This window comes from Lycorma delicatula, chromosome 8, assembly GCF_047948215.1.
Source record: "Lycorma delicatula isolate Av1 chromosome 8, ASM4794821v1, whole genome shotgun sequence".
Taxonomy (NCBI): Eukaryota; Metazoa; Arthropoda; class Insecta; order Hemiptera; family Fulgoridae; genus Lycorma; species Lycorma delicatula.
In genome coordinates, this window is record NC_134462.1 from 113,155,951 (window position 1) to 113,164,241 (window position 8,291).

The window sequence follows — 8,291 nt, forward strand, 5'->3', positions numbered from 1 at the left end:
TTTTTTTCTTTTACAATCAGAGGTTAATAATTATTAATAAATCAGTATATTTAAATTTTAAAAAAAGTTAAAAAGAGGAAATGAAATCTCATTCGAATCGATTCGCCTTCTCTTATAAGATTCAAATATGTCATTAATTAAAATTTATTTGACCATAACTGTGGAACCAATGAAAATAAGTACCACTTATGATATATCGCTGAAAAGCTCACTATGAGGGCTTATTACTGCAGTTAAGAAAAAGTCAAAAATCCAAATATTTTTGGATTTTGAGATTTTTTGGACACTTTTCAAAGATTTTCACTATAGGCTCACTTTTTCCTTGGAATAGAAATCAGGGAGTAATATATTGTTAAATTTAACTCGAATACAAAACATACCAGATTTATGATTATATGATACATTATGACAAGGAAACGAAACATTTCGAAGTAACTCTCACAAAAGTACAAAAAATAAATTAAAAAATTTATTGTTGAAAACAAAAAATAAATTACTTCCCAATAAGTGTTCCAACCCAAAAAAAATCAATTTTTACAAACGAAGTCCACGACGGCCATTCGAATGAATGCATTCCTGGAAGCGAATGCTGAGATTTTGCACAACACTTTGAAACGGTTCCATGAAAATCGCAGCGATTTCTTCTCGAATCCTTGTTTTTAACTCGGCGATTGTAGTTAGGCGAGTGGTGTATATTTTACTTTTGAGGTGATCCCACAAGAAAAACCGCACACTAAAAAATCTGATCTCGGGAGTCAATGAATGACGCCAAACCGTGATATTACGTGTTACGCTATTACGGCTGCCACTAAGGCGCTGGCAGTACAGGCCGTGGCTCCATATATTGTTCAGCCGTTACTGTTGTTGCATTCTCTATCTCATCCTTAAAGAAGTAACGCCCAATCAGACCTAGCATTTATACAGTAAAGCACAACTGTAAGCTTTTGGCTGTTAATGGTCGTTCATGTCATTGACGAGGGTTTTCAGCCGTCCAATATCTGCAATTTTGCTTGTTTACATAACCGCTGATATGGAAACGAGCCACATCCGACATGAAAAGGTTGTTAACAAAATTGGTCATTAATCTTTTCAATTATTTATCACAGAATTATTGTTGCACCACGTAGTCTGATGGTTTCAGTTAGTGTACGACTTGAATTTTGTAAGGGTGAAACTTCAAATCACTGTGGAGTATTGTACTACTTCATTACTTACCGATCGTTGTGGGGTCGTTACAATTGAGGCCCGAACTACTTCAATGTTTTCTGTGGTTCGTTGACTTCCTCCTAGTGGTTTCCTTTTTAGAGATAAATCTATCTTCTCGAAATTCTCAACCCGTGTCTTAATGGTCTGACAAGATGGAACGCGACCATGACGTCCTATAAATTGTAATGACGTCAGAATTGCCGTTGAGCAGCAGTCACACTGTCAACATTCTTTTAAATTGCCTTCACAGTAAATGAACGTTGTGTACCGACCCACTGGTCCATGATTAATAAACGGCATGCAGTTGTGCACGGAAGGATGCCACTCCCACCTTTTTACCAGCTCTTTAGGGCTGCCATTATCACTTTCAAAATTTCCCGTTTCCCTGTGCCACTGTGTTTTTTTTTATTGACATAAAAATACAGGATTTAGTGTTTATTACCAAAAAATCCCGGGAGGGAGGGGATAATTTTTTAAACGATTGAAATATTTTTTGATTCATATATATCTATATAATAAAAAAAGAAAGGAAAAGAAAATTAATTTATGGGTTTCATCAATTAAATATAAGAGACAATAGTAATTTAAAGTCCTTTAAAATTTAAATAACTATTATTTAAAATCCTTTGACATTAGATTTATTTAGCACGCAATAAGATAAAAGGATAGTATAGCTTATTTTGAATTAAGAAAAAACGAATAATGATAAAGAAAACGTAAATAAATTATCTAGTACTTTTTTTTACAATGAAACAAAGTCAATTTTAGCATTAATAAACAATTTAACGATTGATAATATCCTACCATTGTAGAGTAACAGGTTATCATTTTTCTTGTATAATTTTTTATAATATCGTCACATTAAACAATAATAAATATATATTTAACGAAAACAAAAGAAAAGAAAAGGGGAAAACGAAAGAAAAAAAACATGACCCATCCGACTTGAATATTGCACAAAGGTTAATGGTTTTATATCACGGAAACGTTATGAAAGCTACGTAGCTTTATCCGGCTAGTACGTAGCTCGGTTTAGTTATGTGGTAAACGGAATTGGAAATTTTAGTATGAAAATGCTAAAACATCTGTCTCATAAATATATGAAAATTCTTAGTGAACGATCTTAACTGTCTTTATGCACGAATGAAATACAAAATAAAAAAAAAACATATATCCAAATTTGATGTAAAGACTAAATCTCTATTTAATATTACCTAACTTAGAATAATAAGTTAAACGTATACATCTCTACCTACCACTTATATTCTATTATAAAATCGGCAAACTTTCATCAAACTCATTATCTGTTTATCTACATAAACGATCATGTAAATCTATTGTAAAATTATTCATTCCCTCGTATTAAATGACTATAAATATTTCAGGAGTAGAGAAAATGTTTTTTTTTCTATGATAACGCGGGAAAAGTATGGCATATTTTTATTACCGAACGGAAAAAAATTTTCTTGAGGAACTAAAACAATTTCTTTCGTATGAAAATTGTTATCAATAAGCTGTATCCATAAAATTATCATCCATAAAATATTTTTATCGAAATTAAAAGTCCGATTAAAAAAAAAACCATACGTTTAATTAGATTCAGATTTGTTTAATACAACATCATAAGCAACTCATATACGGATTTAAAAGAATTAATAAACGTACAAAAGATTTGGGATTTAATTAACATTTTTACTTTTCTGTCTAGTGCTATAGCGGAACTATAGCTGTAGAAGGGAAAATATTACAATCGGTCCAATTTGGGTACATACGGTTTTCAAAGGATCTTGACGTTTTCCACCTAAGGAACCCAAAAAACCGGATGAAATTTTCCCCGGATGTTCGTGTGTGTGTGTGTGTGTGTGTTTTCATTATCACACTCTTAAATCACCTTCAGAACTACTCAACCGATTTTGACCAAACTTGGTCAGAATACTTATAAAGATGCCATTAAATTTTCAACTTAAATGGTCAAGGGGGGTGAGGTTATAGAGCAAGGTCACCCTTAGTATTTCGAAATTTCGCTTAATTATGATATTATTTTTCTTAGGCACATTTGTTAACAATTAAAAAAATATTTGCAAAAATTTTATTTTGCAAATATAATCGCACCCACACCCCAAAAAATAATCTAGATAAACTAGTGGCTAATTTGGATATACTGAATAAATAGTATTCCCTGTCACCACAAGGAGCGCTAGTGTAGTACTGACGTATTTTAAATTAAGTTGTGTGTGTAAGCCGTGCATCACAAAAAAGCGGCGTGACGAGAATGTCGTAAAACAGTGTTGTCAGCTATTTTTATTGTTTAGAATTATATTATTTTATCCCCTTAAACGAAGTCATTACAATTAAATAATTTCGATAATTTAATAAGAATAAAGTCATTTTATAATAAAAAACCTTTGGGGAAAATAAAAAAAAAACAAATCGACTTAAAAAACAGCAAATTAATAATTTACAGAGATATGGTTCATATTTTCATTTCTTTTTGTTAAATCAGAGCCAGAGTAAGGGGTTTTAAGTTGTTGATAGTTGTCTTTAGTTTGAGAATTTAAAGTTACAAAAGAATTAAAAATAAGAATCTAATTAAGAAGGATGATTTTTTGGTGGATCTTTTTTTATTCATTATTTTATAGTGGATAGGCCAGTGTGAAATGATTCTAATATGGGTACCGTTTACGTAAGAAACATCTACGCCTTGATAAAAATAAGAAAATTAATGAAAAAAAAACTACGTAAAAAGAATTGCTACAGAACGTGAATTATTGCTCTTTGAAATGAATAATTTGCATTATTATAAATTACCTTTTCGAAAGAAATTTGTCTATGCAAGAATTAATTGGATAATTAAACTGGCTAATTGATATCAAGAATGAATTCCAAGGAATAGTGAAAACAAAAATGAAATTTTTTTTTTACTGACGAAAAAATCGCCTTATAGACAATTAAATTGTCCGGTTTAAATTACAGTGGATCCTACCAACAGATAAACTTGTATAAAAAAAAAAAAACATTAAAATCGGCCAATGTTTATTAGCGAAAATTTCAAATATAAATAGATAAATACACGTACAGTTGCCGCCATCTATCGTAATCATAATGAGACACTACTTAAGATAACAATAATTATTTCAATAGTTAAGAGAACAATTACTAAGATAATTCAACAATAATTAAGATAACTCAAGACGATATTTATTTTAATTTTCTTCATTTCTATATAACAACATTAACCATTTTGGTTAAAATTATTTACATATGAAAACTTTTCGGTCAGTATTTTTATTTTTCAATGCATTTTAAAATTATCTGTCGTAACCATAACCTTTTCTTTTAAACTGCCCTTATGAAGACTTCTGCGTGCGTGGAGTGTAATGGTCTCATACAAAAAAATCTGATGTGTATACTACATGATTTTTCCTTGTACGCCCATTAAATTACATATACACAGTTTTTTATAAAGGTTAATAATTATTAATAAATCAATAATTTAAATTTAATAAAAGTTAAAAAAAGAAAAGAAAATTAAGTCGCATTCGAACCGATGTGCCTTCACCTTGTAAGATCCAAATATTTCATTAATTAAAATTTTATTTGGCTATAAATCTGGAACCAATGAAAATAAGTACCACTCATGATATATCGTTGTGAAAGGCTTTCAATGAGGGCTGATTACTGCAATTAAGAAAAAGTTCAAAATCCATTTTTTTAGGACTTTTGGGCTTTTTTAGACACTTTTAGTTCAGTCTATTGCAATCGAAAGGGAAGGTGTACACCTAGATGTTACAGCAGTTCTAAATCCAAAACTTCAACAATCTACGGCTAATGATTTTTAGTTACGCGAGATACGTACGTACGTACAGAAGTCATGCCGAAACTAGTCAAAATGGATTCAGGGATGGTAAAAATGGATATTTCCGTTGAAATCTGAAAACCAACATTTTTCGCGATAGCAGTACTTCCTTCGTACAAGTTAGTAAAAAAGGAATATTTTGTATATACATCCGTATGTATACAAAAATTACCGTTTTGTAAAAGTATTTATTACTTTTTTATTGTTGTATTTAGATGAATTTTCTCAGAATTAAATTCTCAGTAAGTTTTGTTACTAAATCTTTCGCATTTATTAGTCATTAAACAAAGGTATTATATAACAAATCTAAAAAAAAAATTTGTTTTTCGACACCGAATTTTGTGTTTTACGTCGAAATCTTAAAAACTACCGCAGTTACAGTTCTAGGATCTGTTTTATCCTGTTTCTCAGCTCAAATTACATAAGAAATCATGAAATTTTAATCCTTAATTTGAGTCCCAAATTATAGCAGTGTTTTTTTTTTATTAGAAGAGCTGAAATCTGGGCGAAATATATCGCTAGCCGTAACTCGAAACCAAAGCGTTTCCAGACCTAAGTTTATGTAATTTATTTTTCATTATTTTCAACAGTAGAACGTGTCCGGAAAATTTTTTCCGTTTCTTCTTGCGACACCTGAATATACACATATATATATATATATATATATATAATATAGTAAAAATTTTACCAAAAAAATTCTTTAATAAATAAAGAAAAATGTTTTAATATTTACTACAGATTACTAATAATTCGATGTAAATGTTTGAAACATATTAAAATAATTATAAAAATAAAATAATCATCATTCAGATTCATGAATTTAATCTATTGGTTGTACATAATCAATTAAATGTTCTTTTTTTCTCTCCGGATAGGTCTTCAAGGACCACGCAAATAACATTTCATATAGTTACTTTATTTCTCTTCCAGAGGTTCTTTATTTTTTCGTACTATTTTGCTCTTTTATCTTCATCCCATTCTCCTATGATGAGGTTTTCTTTTCAGTACAGGAACCTTTAATTCAAAAATTTTCTTCTTTTATTATCTTCGATCTAGACAGTAAGTTTCTGTAATGTTGTCAATCTTTATGAGTTCTTTCATCTGTTTAACACAGACACTTTGATCTATATAATTCCAAAGTTTATTGAAAATTTGTTTGTTGAGACTTGATTGGTTCATTCGGACCGCGCGTCGTTTTCTTATTGTTACTTCCAGGTTTTCAATTTTATAGTATATATTTGATCTCAATCTGTGGCTTCTTGTGTCTTTGGACCGTAAATTCTTCTTTCTATCTTGAGTAGATTTTTTATTCCGATTATGTTTAAAGTTTTCATGCCATATAAGGTGACTTGTCTTACAACTGTGCTATAATACTTATTTCTTGTATTTATAGAAAGGTTCTTTTTACTGTAAATATCTTTTTTATGTAACAATTTAGTTGTTTTAATTGGTGTTTTTTTTTTGGTCTCAGTCATTACTAGTTTATCTGTTCCGTTTCAAATAATTATTAATGAAAGATATTTAATAATTATTATTTTATGTTTACAGGTTTTATATATAAAAACTATTAGTGATAAGTTTATAAATAAATTCTTTCCTTGTTAATATGACTGCCATCGACTGCGGTCATTTTTCCGTATAAGAATGGAATTGTAACGTATGAAGAATGCCTATGAAATGTAGCGTATGGAAATGCCATGCCTGACCGATTCGAACCTAGGATCTTCGGATGTGATAAAATGTTATTCAATAATCTTTTAAATCTCATAGCTTTACAACCAAACCATTAAAAAACTTTAACTTCCTTCATATTTAAAAAAATAATTAAAATATGTTAATATATTTTAAAAATTAAATAATACTGATACTAGTGTTGAATCATTATTTAGTTGAAATGTATTTTTTTAAATTTATTAAAACCACAGAATGTTTTTTGCAAAATAAATCAAATAAGTTAAACTGAATTCCTCCTTTTTAAAACTCGGTCAAAAAGTCAATGCTAACGTAAAATAAAACATATTTTCTTTTACATAAATTGAAAAAAGCAATAAAAATTATTTATATAACTTACTGAGTCGAGATACCGGCTTCACACTCTCAAATATTCATCAGGCACTGCAGCAAGTTATAACTTCATTTGACCTGAAACGAAATTGTATGATTGAATTAAATTTCTAATAAGCTAAAATTGAAATCTGACGACGATATACTGAACTTCAAAAAGCAATCCTATAAAGCTTCAAATTTAATTCAATTTTTTCTTAATGTTTAATTTGATAATTTTTTCTTCATATTTGTTATATTTGTTCACATATATATTTACTTTATAAAATATAAAAAATAATCAGAGGTGATCTACAAAATTTGGGAAAAATTAATCCCATTAAACTGCTTTAAATTATAGTTGAAAATAACTCAAAAGAAAATATATTAGGCAAAGTTATCTTCAATCTGATAACGTCTAATTAAAAAAAATAAAAACGCCGATCGGTTGTACAATGTAAGTTCTATATTTAGGGTTAGACATATATAACTGCTACATTTAAATTATGGTTAAACTTACTAAAGCTCCCTCTGTAAAAAAAATATAACTTTCCAATTCTGTAGGTTGAAATAGTAATAATAAGCAAAAATTTATAAAACTCAATCTTTTAAGGCTGAGATGTATTATCCACTACCACTAAAATATAAATTATAAACAGTTAAAAATTTAAGAAAAAATACATATAATAATTGATTTTTAGGTGTGTGGTTATGGTTTTAAATATTTTCAATATTAAACTTTTTTTTGTTGATAACTTTAAAAAGCGCACAAGTAAAATTTTAATTTATCCCGATTTATTTAAGAAATAAAAAAATATGAACTAATCATTTATTAACTGATAAGATTCTTTTTCAAAATGTCGTAAAATGAATATGAGCTCGCTTCGCTCGCCCGACCATCTAGACACGAGGCTTCACCCCCTAGATCCTCGACGCCTTCGTATCCACATGTTTGTGAGAATATTAAATATTTTACAGATATTAATTAAAGAGAAGATTAGTAATTATAGGTACTTTTCAAGAAGATGCCCGCAGGTGATCTGTAATTAGTTAGTCGGTTAGTCGCTATAATTAGTCAGTCAGTTGTCAGATGGCGCCACTGAAACAAGAAAAAAAAAATTATAATCTAACTAAACTTAACTTATGCTCGCTAGTGAAGGTTGGCGAGCAAAGCGAGCGTAGGTTA

General features: G+C 29.2%; 1 protein-coding gene across 1 annotated transcript in view; it reads right to left on the reverse strand.

Moving 5' to 3' along the window:
* The window catches only part of LOC142329012 (discoidin domain-containing receptor 2-like), a 313,027-nt gene extending 305,875 nt beyond the window's left edge, over positions 1-7,152 (reverse strand). The window contains exon 1 of the mRNA XM_075373255.1: positions 7,134-7,152. The gene's annotated coding sequence lies outside the window, so the exon portion shown is untranslated. The remainder of the gene's footprint in view (positions 1-7,133) is intronic.
* Positions 7,153-8,291: the final 1,139 nt, after the last annotated feature.